Genomic DNA, 12,786 nt, shown 5'->3' with positions numbered 1-12,786 from the left:
GGGTGGCTCAGTGGTTGAGTGTCTGCCCTGATGTGGGATCCCGGGAATCGAGTTCCACATCGAGTCCCTGCAGGGAGTCTGCTTCTCCCTCTGTCTATGTCTCTGCCTTTCTCTGTGTCTCTCGTGAATAAATAAAATCTTCAAAAAAAAAAAAAAAGTTCTAGATATGTGGTGTGATTCACTACTTTGCTACTTCAAGACTTCAGTGAAGATAAATGATCTTTCAAAGCTCTTTAAAGATGGATTTGTAATTATTCTTTTGGATGAGATGAAATGTTCAGATGAACATTAAGGCTGGAGCAAGCCCTAGTTTGGTTTTACTTATATATAATCAGACTTTCTTGAGGAACATAATCAGTGGGCTACCATCTACTGCTATCTCTTACCCTTGGAGAATATGTTGGCCAGAGATGGGTAAATCATAATGGTCTGAAATTTCTAACTCTAATGAAATGTAATTTAAGCCTTAAGGATTTGGAATTTAGTTGAATTGACATGGAAAGGTAGAAAAATCACTATTATTGCTTCAGGGAGGCCTAAGACCAAGACCTAGGCCCAATTTTTGAGCTCTAAGAGAAGGCAAGACTGGATTACAGAGAGCATCAGGACACCTGAAGGATAGGATTACACTTACAGGGAGACACTGCGTTCAAGTCTGCTACTATCTGACATGGATGTCTCCGAGTCTTGCTACAGATTGCAGTTACTTTAGAAAATGCAGAGCCTCCTGCTGGTACTCATGCCTAGGGATATGGTAACAAGTGGTAAGGAAGACCCTGCATGAAGGTCATCATTACTTTTGATGTCATCATCATTTTCTAAGTATGAACATCATAATGGAGGATGTGTAATGATTTGAGGGAGGGTAAAGTAAGATAAGATGAAGGTAATTATCAGGATAGAAACAGAGACCAGGAGAAAAGTAGAAAGGATCAGCTACTCCCAAGTGTCCTATATAACATTAATCCATAATGTGTGTGTGCTGTGATTTAAAAAAAGGGTTCTGTGGGAAGATAATTTTGGGCACATTGCATAATATTTTTTTCTTTTGGGGAAATATATACTTGCATGTTATAGGCTCTGAGAAGTCTCACCAAGAAAAAAATCCTGCTTAAACTACTGTTGCTCAAACTTATTTAATCATGAAATACATTACGTTAGCAGCATCTATAAAGATGGGATAATATTAATATTGGGATTAATATTGAAATAGATGATGTATATGAAACCATTTTATAACAGGTTATTATATTATTCTTACAGGTTAAAAACAATGAGGATATAAGTCTATTGTCAACCTAAAGTCAATTACTCTGACTTTTGACCTTCATGTAATTTCAGTGTAGGGTTTCACTCTACTATATAGCCAGACATTGCTTTATAGAAACTAAGTGAGGCTTGTATTTGGCACTCCATAAAGATGCATACTTTTCTCCATTTCTCCCAAATGCTCAGTACTTTCATTATGCTTGTTACTATGCAGAAACTCTCATTTGGCAAATCTCAAAGGTATGATCCTTTGCAGGGTTGCATGTATCAGAGTTTTTTAACTCCCTCCCACCAAAACCAACCTTATTTCTAAGTTAACTTTCCGCTACAGGAAAACTGTGAATAAACTTATCAGGTTAGCCAGGTTACATATGTGCAGCATAACAGGGACTTGCTGAAAATATGCCTTTACCCTAAAAGAGAATATTCAAGGTAGGGGTTTTCAGAACTGGAGCAAGTTAGCAGGAGGAAATTTTTTGAGTTAGATGGATCTTTGATGATCCATAGATTGTACCACTTGAGAGTCACTTCTTGTCTTCACGTGAAGGGACTCAATCTGTAGTATGATGCTTGACTTGAAAGCTATGCTTTGGGTGCCTGGGTGGCTCAGTTGGTTAAGTGTCTATATATTTTGATCTCAGCCAGGTCTTGATCTCAGGGTCCTGGGTTTAGATCCTGCCCTGAACTCTGTGCTGGGTGTAAAGCCTACTGTAGAAAGAAAAAGAAGAAGAAGCTTGACTGTGTGGTGTATTTGTTTTCAATAGTCCCAGAATTGCTGGTGCAATGTTTCATATATACATAACATCAAGCATGGGAGAGTGTCTATTTACGTTTAATGAATAAATAAATGGCTATTTGCATGGCTGGGGATTTTTTGTTTTTAATTTTTGTTTACTTTTTAATAGATAATTCATTCACATGAAATAAAATGCAAAGGGCACAAACAAGTATCATTAAAAGTATGTTTCTGTCCTTTTTCTGTACCTCAGTGATTCCATTTTCTTCTCCAAGGGCAATCATTATTACTAATTTCTTTCTGTAGGTACTCCAACCTACAGTTCCAGTAGAGTCCAGCCTTGTCACTGTGCCTAGACATAGGAGTGAAAACAGAAAACAAAAAAACAAAACAAAACAAAAAACCTAGTCAGATTACCAGCTTTCAAGTCTTTTGACACCCTGAACATCATGAAGCCGAGTCAAACTATCCCTGACTCCCTACCATAGACAATCTGTAAGTATAATAAAATGGTTAATGTTTCATGCCACTATGTTTTGGAGTGATTTGTTACACAGCAACACACTGACAGACTACATTAAGGATGCACCTAATTAGCAATGTTAGAAAGAGAGAATAAAAGGAATTGGTGGAAGTAATATTTGGGGAGATGATACTGAGAATTTTCTAAAGTTCTTGAGATGAAAGCATATATTAGGTGCAAAACAATGAAACTAAAATTCATACCAAGATGTGCTATAGTGAAGATGTCTAACATTGAGGATAAAGAGGATAAAGAAAATTTCAAAAGCCATCAAAGAGAAAACCTAGATTACCCATAAAAGAATCACAATTAGATGCCAGAATTCTCATCAATAACAAATACCAGAGGCTGCTATGGTACTATCTACAAAGCATTGAGAGGGAAATAACTGTCAATATAGAATTCTATACCTAGCTTAGCTATAATTTAAAAATAGTGATGAAATAGAGAACTTTTCTTTCAAAGTAGAGTTTACAACCATAAATTTTTATTGACTGAATTAACAAAGCATGTATTTCAGCAAAAAGAAAAGTGAATCCACAATGAAAGTATATTAAATAAGCAAATATTAAATGCAAAAATTGAGGAATTAGATTGATAAAAATAATTATACATTGATTGTATAGTACCTGTTTTTTTTTTTTTTAAGATTTTATTTATCTATTTGAGAGAGAGTGAGCTAGAGAGAAAGCACGAACAGGGGAGAGGCAAAGGAGAGGGAGAAGCAGACTCCCTGCTGACCACGTTGCTCAACCTGGGGCTCAATCCCAAGATCATGACCTGAGCTGAAGGCAGACACTCAACTGACTGAGCCACCCAGATGCCCCTGTATTATGCCTGTTTTATGTTATGTTTTAAGAAATATGGAACCAAAATTTTGATACCAATAAATCCCCAATACATTTGGTAGCTAAACATAGTCTTACGGGAACAGTAGGATAGTTGCATTTTAAAACTATAAATTGTTAGGAAAATATGTGGCTAGGTATTCTAAAAAATTTAAGAGTAGCTGCTTCTAGCACAGACAAAATATGATCTGTAGTTTCCAAATCAGCAGAGGTAAAAGGAATAAAAAAAGTTTTTAATCTAACAAAGGCAGGAAAGACAAACAAAAAACCAAGGAGAAAACATTGCAAACATAAAATCAAGAGTACACAGTAGCAATGATAGAGAATTTCAAATAGATCATATTCATATGAATTCAACTTCCCAGTTAATAAAGAGACTGTCAGGGTTAAAAAACAAAAACTCAGGTACATGCTGTTTACAAAAGATCTGCCAGTAATAGAATAACAGAAAGTTTGAAAATAAAAATTTGGGGTGCCTGGGTGGCTTAGTGGTTGAGCGTCTGCCTTTGGCTTAGGTCGTGATCCTAGGGTCCTGGGATCAAGTCCTGCATCAGCCTCCTGCAGGGAGCTTGCTTCTCTCTCTGCCTGTGTCTCTGCCTCTTTCTCTGGGTCTCTCATGAATAAACAAAAACCTTTTAAAAAAATAAATAAAAATTTTAAAAAAGAAAGAAAGAAAGAAAAAGTTATAGTGAGCAAATGCTAACCAAAAGAAAGTTGGAGTAGAATATCAATATCAGATAGAGTAAATTAATAAGTATTAATAGCAGTATCACATAATGATTAAAAATTATATTAAAAATGAAAAATAATAAAAAATCACCAAGAAGTTCTATCTAGCTAATCCTATAACCATGAAATTTTTAAAAAGCAACAGAATTACAGGAAAAAATAAGTAGAACAACAAGTATATTGGGAATTTTAAATATATCTTTATTAGAAACTAACAGATCAATGAAGCAAAAATTAAGTTGAAGCATCCACTATGTTTTTTTGTATTAATTTGCAGCTCATCTTAAGTGGTAGCTTTCTCTTTCTACCTACTCCACACTAATTAGTGTAGCCACCATGTAGATCCTGACACTCCTGACCCTCACCTCCAGTCTAGAACTAGGTGTCTCAGGGCTCCTGTTCCTCATCAGGGCTATTAGGGACTAGAGCTGGAAAGCAGACTGGCACAAGTCTTGATTTCTCTGCTTCCTTCCACTACCAGGGACAAACAGCAGTTGGTATGTTTGTTCATTGTGTTTGTTAAACTCTAGCTCAGGGTGCAAGTTATAGCTTTTCCCAAATCCTCATTTCACTGTGAGTCTGACCTAAAGGACCATACTCTATATGGGGTATCATGGATCTCCATTACTCTGAAGGACTCAAAGTCCTAGCCAACTTCTACCTGCTTTTGGACCCAATGTATCAGGGCCACAGCTCTATCCTCACAGATTCAATTGCATTGGTCACTCATCCCTGATGTCCAGAGATAATTATCTTGTTAATGAACCCAGAGATATCTTTTTAAAAAAAATTTGGAGAGAGACAGACAGACAGACAGACAGAGACAGAGAGAGAGAATGCACAGGCATGAGCAGAGGGGAGCTGCAGAGGGAGAGGGAGAAGCAGACTCCCCAATGAGTGGGGAGCCCCATCTCCATCCCAGGACCCTGGGATCATGACCTGAACTACAGGCAGATGCTTAACCAACTGAGCCACCCAGGCATCCCCCAGAGATGTCTTTTAATGAAAAACAGAAGATGTTTTTATGATTGAAGTTTTTGGAGAAGACAAAGAAATCCAAAGCATGAGCTCACAATACTACTTTAACTATTTTCCAGTGCCATTGTGGATATGAGGAGCTCTATATGAGGAGCTCTTTCTACCTTCTTTGGCTTTATATAGTAATGGGGATTGAAGTTTGTATTCTATTCTCAAATGCCAGAAATCTATTTAGAATATCTATAAGTCTCCTCAGGGCTTCTGGTTTCAGATGGGAGGCAGGGTACAAAGTCTCCTTGTTTTTTGCTCTCCTCTCTAATTTTCTGTATGCAATTAGAGGAATTATATATATATTCTGGTGCTGAAAGCCTTAGTCTTAAGTCATCAATCTTTGTCCTGGATTCTTCAGTCTACATGATTTTATAACCTTAAGTTTTGAAATCTATAAGGGCATGAGATAAAACAAACAGGGGTGAGTGTAGTGGGAGGAAAACCCCACTAATACAATCTCATTATTATTCTACTAGGAAAGAGATTTCCCCTCTCTGTCCTGTGTCCTGAAAAATCTATATTCTCCTGTTTCCTCAGAAGCCATGCTCCTCTCTACTTAGCCTCTCTTACCTATTAGTTTTCTCTCCTGGATCATTTCTTACTGAAGTCTTCCACTTCTTTAAAATATAAAACCTCTCCTAGCTCTCCCATTTCATCAGCAAGCTTTCTGAAAACCCTCAAGTAACTTTAATTACCATCTACATGCTGATAATTCTGAATCTACAACTGTGGCTCAGATTTCTCACAAATTCTCCAGATCCACAAGATTTTCTCAGTCCCAGGTAACTGTAGTTCAACGTGTCTAAAACAAATTCTTATCTTCACATCCATACATCTCTCCAACTGATTTCTTGTGTTTTCTACTTTCATTCAATTTCCCAAGCAAAAACCCAGGAGTCTCCTAGGTTTCTTCCTCTCCCTCTGTCACATCCAATAAGTGGCCAAGTCTTGTCATTATATCTCCACTTAAGGAATGTTTATAGCCAATCATTATTAGGTATCAATAGAGCCATAGCAATATAATGAATCAAAGATGAGGTTAGGTAAATTTTTTAAAAAAATTAAAACATCATTAGATTTAGGATAAAAAATAGTTTCAGTAAAGAAAATATGATTTGTATTGCCCAACAAAACATAAAGTCTGAAAGCAGAAAAATTTATAAGAGGTTGTTAGATTTAGTTAGAAGGTTCCATGTAATCTGTTACCTGAGAGGTAAAAAAGGAATTTTTGCAGAGTATACAGTAGTTTAACAACTGTCTGGATTGTAATGTTTTTATTGTATTGTTTTTATTTATTTTTAAAAATTAAAAAAAATTTTTTTAAAGATTTTTGAAATTTACTTGAGAGAGAGAATCTCTAGCAGATTCCACACTGAGCACAGAGCTCAACTCGAGGCCTAATCTCATGACCCTGAGATCAGGACCGGAGCCAAAATCAGGAGTCAGATGCTTAACCAACTAAGCCACCCAGGCGCCCCTGTATTGTTTTGCTTTAAATTGTATTTTCACTCTTACCCAAATGCGTAAGAGTATGGTGATATTCCACTTTGTACCAACAGGCCAAATTCAGATGATACCTTTTGTTTTGGAGAATATCAGTTTTTCAAATGGCAATACACAAATTTCTTAAGGTGTATATCAGCCTCCTTGACCTAGATCATTATATGGAATCATGTCCAACTGTCACAGGTTATAGGCAGCAACACCAGACATAGTCTCATTCAGAAGACATAGACTGTTGAGTCTGGAAGTATGTTTTAGAAGTCACTAAGTCCCTTTCCTGTTTTTAAGATGGACTGGGTATCTAATCTCTTTTTAATATCTCCCATGGAAAGTAGATTCTAGTAAGAAGGTGGCTAAGAACTATTACTACCACCAGGAAGTATACTTCTTTGCTCATCCATCAATTCTTCCTCTTGCTCCAGACTTTATGGTCTGTTTTTCTCTTTCTTTACTCTTGCTTTTTTTCTCAATTCAGTTTTCCAGCCGCTCTTTTTCTTTCTCACTGCCCCCCCTAAAAAAAAAAGCACAAATGTTGAGATTCCTGACTGGTGACATTCCTGAGAAATGAGGAAATACGGTTGTCATATAACTGGGAGGGGTCAGAGGTGTGACCTAAAGTTGAGGGAAGAGAAGAGAAACCTAAAGGTAAAAGAAGGATGCCTAGGTGGCTCAGTGGTTGAGCCTGTCTTCACGCTCAGGTGTGATCCTGGGGTCCTGGGATGGGGTTCCACATCAAGCTCACTGCAGGGTGCCTGCTTCTCCCTCTGCCTGTCTCTGCCTCTCTCTCTCTCTCTCTCTCTCTGTATCTCTATGAATAAATAAATGAAAAATCTTAAAAAAAAAAAAAGAAAAAAGGCAAAAGAAGGCAGAAAGGTTAAGTAAAGATTTAATTTTGGATTTTTATTACCTAAAATGATTATTTTCTGAATCCCATCTAGGGCATTCCATCTTTCTCAGGTAGTGATGGTTCCCACTAGATCCAAAACTACCAAAGAGGGTCAGTAATGATGCCTTCAAAGATGACCGCCCCCATCAGTTTTTGGTTGTATGAAAATATCAGCACCTGGATAGTCCATTAGGCAAGCCTTGAGAATTGCTGATAATAAGATCTTTTTTCAAATCACCAGGATGTGAGCAGTTATTATTTTATCTTTCATCTATTTCCTTTTCAATTTCCAATGTTTCTTTTAAACTCTTGTACTGTGGTGGATAGCTCAGGCATTCTTTTTTTTTTTTTTTTTTTTTTGTATTAGTAGCTCAGGCATTCTTTAAAAAGAATGGCAAAAAATGAAACTCCTAACAATAATGGCAACAACAATCAACTAATCTACTTTGCTCGTTGGTTGGTGGAAGATGTTGAAAAACACAAGAAATAAGAGTCACCCATAAATAGCTCACCTTACAGAAATAACTGCTGTTAATACTTTGCTGTATTTCGGATCATTTTTCTATGCAATTTTATTTCGTAGTTATACTTCATATGTTTTGAATTTTGATACAATTTTGTATCTTTCAGGTATATTTTAGTCTAAAATGTTTTTGGCTATAGTTTTCCATTACTTTTCTGGACAGTGGAACTGGATATATTACTTTTCCTGCTAAGCAACAGAATTTGAAACAATAAACTCTGTAAAATTTCATTCTGAAGGACTTTGTAAGTGGGTGGGACACTTAAGTGGATTATCTGGTTGCACGCCTACACTTGATCTCAAGGTGGAATGGTTCCAAAGACCTCTACCACAGATTATTACTCTGTAATATAAGCGCCGTTTTCCTTAACTGTTCTCTAAACTCTGAGAGCAAGACTGTTATTGTTTACCATCACTACCTCGGTGATGAGCATAAGATCCAACACACACAAAAAATCTTTTATTCTTTTATTTGAGAGAGAGAGAGAGAGAAAGTGAGTGAGCACTAGCAGGGGGAGAGACAGAGAAAGAAGCAGATATGCTGCTGAACAGGGAGCCTGACACAGGGCTTGATTCCAGGACTTTGAGATAATAATGTAAGCTGAAGGCAGACGTTGAACCGACTGAGCCACCCAGATGCCTCCTCAATGTTTTTGAAGATTAAATGAATGAAAGAATAACTAAATGCTAACATTCTAGAGGATCTACACCTCATCAAGCTTTCTACTCCGTATCAGGATATATCCAGATTAAGATTCCCAGAAGTAAAGCACTGGTTTAGATTCAGATTTGTCTTGAAAAAGCAATGAAAGCTAAGAATTGCTCATCAGTTGAACATTCTTCATAGACCCTAAACACATAACTCTATCTAAGATTTCTACTTCCCTTTAATGCTAAAATTTGGTTATCCCACAAATACTTAGAGAAAATTAATTTCAACTTCTTTCTACCACTAGTAACCTCGTATATCACCTAGACCATTGCTGCCTACATTTTGGAAACTTTGGCATTCAATATTTGGCATGCACTACAGGACTTAGTCCCACCTCAGGGACATTGTTAAGGAACTAAAATGATTCATGTCCTCTTGGACAAAGGACTGGATCACTTGAGGGAGGGGAGATATATAATAGAAAGCTTACGGCCAATGGTTGAGAGAGAGTGAGAGAATGAACCAGAGAGCCATTCTAGAGACTTCAGTTTGAAAGAGGGTAGGGGAGGGACACCTGGGTGGCTCACCGGTTAAGCATCTGCCTTTGGGGCCCAGAGTGTGATCCTGGAGTCCCAGGATTGAGTCTCACGTCAGGCTCCCTGAATGGAGCCTGCTTCTCCCTCTGCCTGTGTTTCTGCCTATCTCTTTCTGTGTCTCTCATGAATGAGTAAATAAAATTAAAAAAGAAATGAGAGGGTAGGGGAAAGTATAAGCAGCTGGTTTTGCTCCTTATGAGCCTCCTTATCCTCTTCAGCTTTGACAGACTCAGATCTCATCTCATTCTAGCATAAAACTGCTAATGAACTGAGACATCCTCTGTAAGTAGATGAAAGCTGTGTTCCCCATTGGCAATTTATACTTGGTCATATGATACAAATGTTCATATGATTTAGAGGGAGTGTACTAGTGTGTTTCTTTCTATAAATGGGATTCTACATTTCGTGTTAATTAAAAAAAAAAAAACACGTTTAACCTATGTTAGAGAATGAAGTTGAACGAGTGAAGATGTGATTCACCGCATATGCATAATAAGACCAGTACAACATGTTGGTGCCTACAAAATGCCCAGTACTACTAGGTATGATACATACACTATCTAACTGAGCTTGAGGAATCTGTCTCCAGAAACAATTTAAATGTACCATTTACTGTGAAATTGTATGTGGCCCTTTCCTTAACAAACTTATATTCAATTTATTTAGCCCTATCTCATCACAGGAGAAAAAAAGTAGTAATAATGACAGAAATTTACAGACACTTTTCTGATGAGAGATACAATTTCAGTGAGTTTTCCATTCTTTACTCTGATTCAGATTTCTTTTTTTTTTTTTTATGACAAGATTTTATTTATTTATTCATGGGAGACACAGAGAGAGGCAGAGACACAGGCAGAGGAAGAAGCAGGTTTGATGCAGAGAGCACAATGTGGGGACTTCCGGGTCTCCAGGATCACACCCTAGGCTGAGGGCGGGGCTAAACAGCTGAGCCACCGGGCTGCCCTGATTCAGTTTTCTTTCTGAATTTTTAAATCTATTTTTTCTACCCTATTTACTGATTAGCTAATAGCCTCTTTTCCCTCCTGCCATCCAGCAGCGTTGTTTTTTTGTTTTGTTTTGTTTTGTTTTGTTTTGTTTTGTTTTTTGGCACACAATAAAAGGGTTGACTGCTTTCCCTAAGTCTCAAATCAGAAACATAAAAGGTAAATAAAAATGATTTGGATACTGAAGAGTTTTTTCCTACATTGAAGTATGAGACTTTGGTGTGAGATCACTGACAAGTTATCCATAATCTTGTATGCTCTTTACTCATTGCCTAAGTAAATTTCATTTAATTAAAACTTCCATCTTGTTAAATATCATTGCAGATTTCAATTCCCCAGATGGGTTGAAGGCCCAATGAAGTTCTTTTCTTATTGCTTAGGGATTACTTTTATATTCCATGGTTAGGTGGTCAGGAATTTTAAATATTTATATGAAAGCCATGGTCCAAACTTTTTTTTTTTTCCCTAGGATTGATTCAACAAACATTTATTGAGCACCCCTTGTATCAGGCACCCAATTAGGGGAGTGAGCAAAACAGTTCCTGTGCCTGCCCTTACAGACTTTACAGCCGATTTAGATGTAACAGACATTGAACAAAAAGAATTACAAACATAAAAAATGCTATGAAGAAGGGAAGGGTGCTGGGGGAATATGTAATAGATGTAGCTAATCCAGCCTGATTGGGGGTGAGGGTGGGTAGAGGTGATTTTTCCAAAGAATTTCAAATTTAGGTTTGAAGCATGAGAAGGGGGAAGATTGGTCCAGGAGAAATAAGGGAACAGTTTGTGTAAAGTCTTTGGGTAGAAAAGAATGCTAATCTACTAAAGAACCTAAGAGGTCAGTGTGGCAAGAGTGGTGATGCCAGGAAATGTCTGATAAGAGGCAGGCAAGGATCAAATCACATAGGCCATCTTAAGGATTAGGAATTTTATTCTAAGGGAATGAAAAATCAGTGGAGAATTTAAGCCAGGAAATAAAAGTTTTGTTTTTTCTTTAAAGATTTTATTTATTTATTCATGAGAGACAGAGAGAGAGAGAAAGAGAGAGAGAGAGAGAGAGAGAGGCAGAGGGAGAAACAGCTTCCTGTGGGAAGCTTGATGCAGGACTGGATCCCAGGACCCTAGGATCACAACCTGAGCCAAAGGCAGATGGTCAACCACTGAGCCACCCAGGTGCTCCAGAAATAAAAGTTCTTAAAAAGCTTACTATGACTAAAATGTAGAGTACAAAAATATATTAATTTACCATTTAATTTGTTCTGGAATGTGCTCTTATCTCTAGTAATTTAATGATACTAAGAATTTTTATTAATATGGGACAAACTCTAAATTTCTGGTATGTGGAAAAGATCCTAGCATAGTTAAGCAAAGCAGAAGAGTCCTTGGGTATGTATCCTTAGTACGTCTTCAAGTGACAAACTTATATCCTGAGTTTCTCTGCTTTACATCTATATCATATCTTAACTTGAATTGCAAATAGAGGTGGTAATATAATAAGATAGGGAGAGAAGAAGGTCTGTATGTGGGTATGTGTTCATTTGTGGTTTCCCAGGGTTTTGAAGAAGATTAAATGACAAAGAATATACCACATTCTCTGTTCTCAAAAATATAGTCTATCCTAGAGAAATTAGGAAAGTACAGACAATAAAATATTAAGATTTTTTTTTCTTTTACTTGGGTATTTTAAGAAAAAAATGGCAGCTTCTGGGTAATACAACAGATTTTTACATGAAACACATTAATTTCACAACTAGGGACATCAAGATGGCTTCAGAAACATTGTACTTGGAGTAATACAGAGTTCCATGAACACTAAGGCCCTTGGACCATAGAGACTATAAGCAGCTAACATTTTAATTTTAATACTCTCCCATTTTTCCTATGAGCATTTCTTGTCTTCTCCAGATGGTCTGTGTCTATTAAATTAGCAGATAAGATTTTAAGATGTTTTTTCCCAGGGATTGGGAATTGGAAGAAATTCTTGAAGATTAATAAAGTTTCCCTCAGTGAATAGAGGAGAACGAGCTCTGACTACCATTCTCTGTTACCTCACTGCCTCTCAAACCACAAATTTCTTCTCTAGGATTTTGGGCTGCAAGGCTTCCTTTTAGGCTCAGTGACTCCTTCTTAGGAATGAGTGAATAATATATATACTTGGCAAGCTGTTTGAGAAAGGCTGCTGACCCTTGGTCTAAGAAATCTTGAGCAATAGGAGACCTGAGTTTAAATGTCAGTTTATATCTGACTCACTATTTGAAAAGAATGAATCATTTCTTTTTGATTGAATCACTTAGCTCCATGGTCTGAGGTGTGGTACTGAAGACAGCAGGGATTAGCTTCACAAACATTGTATACTTGAATGCTACAGTTGATAAATCATTCTATTCGTCAAAATAGAAACACATTTATTAAGTACCTAATTGTGTACATGATTTGGAAACATTCAGAATATGTAGGCTAAATATTAAATAAATTAGTGCTCATTATA

At 36.9% G+C, this 12,786-nt stretch overlaps 1 protein-coding gene across 3 annotated transcripts in view; it reads right to left on the bottom strand.

Moving 5' to 3' along the window:
• The window catches only part of NMNAT2 (nicotinamide nucleotide adenylyltransferase 2), a 194,898-nt gene that overhangs the window by 178,319 nt on the left and 3,793 nt on the right, over positions 1–12,786 (bottom strand). Inside the window, exon 1 of one of the 3 annotated variants that reach the window (XM_077901987.1) lies at positions 2,254–2,357. The exons of the other annotated variants lie outside the window; for them this stretch is intronic. The gene's annotated coding sequence lies outside the window, so the exon portion shown is untranslated. Of the gene's footprint in view, positions 1–2,253; positions 2,358–12,786 lie in introns of those variants that run through there. 3 annotated transcript variants of the gene reach the window in all.

This window comes from Canis aureus, chromosome 6 (genome assembly GCF_053574225.1).
Source record: "Canis aureus isolate CA01 chromosome 6, VMU_Caureus_v.1.0, whole genome shotgun sequence".
Lineage (NCBI taxonomy): Eukaryota > Metazoa > Chordata > Mammalia > Carnivora > Canidae > Canis > Canis aureus.
Note: the sequence above shows the minus strand (reverse complement) of the source record. Positions and strands in the feature narration are given on the sequence as shown.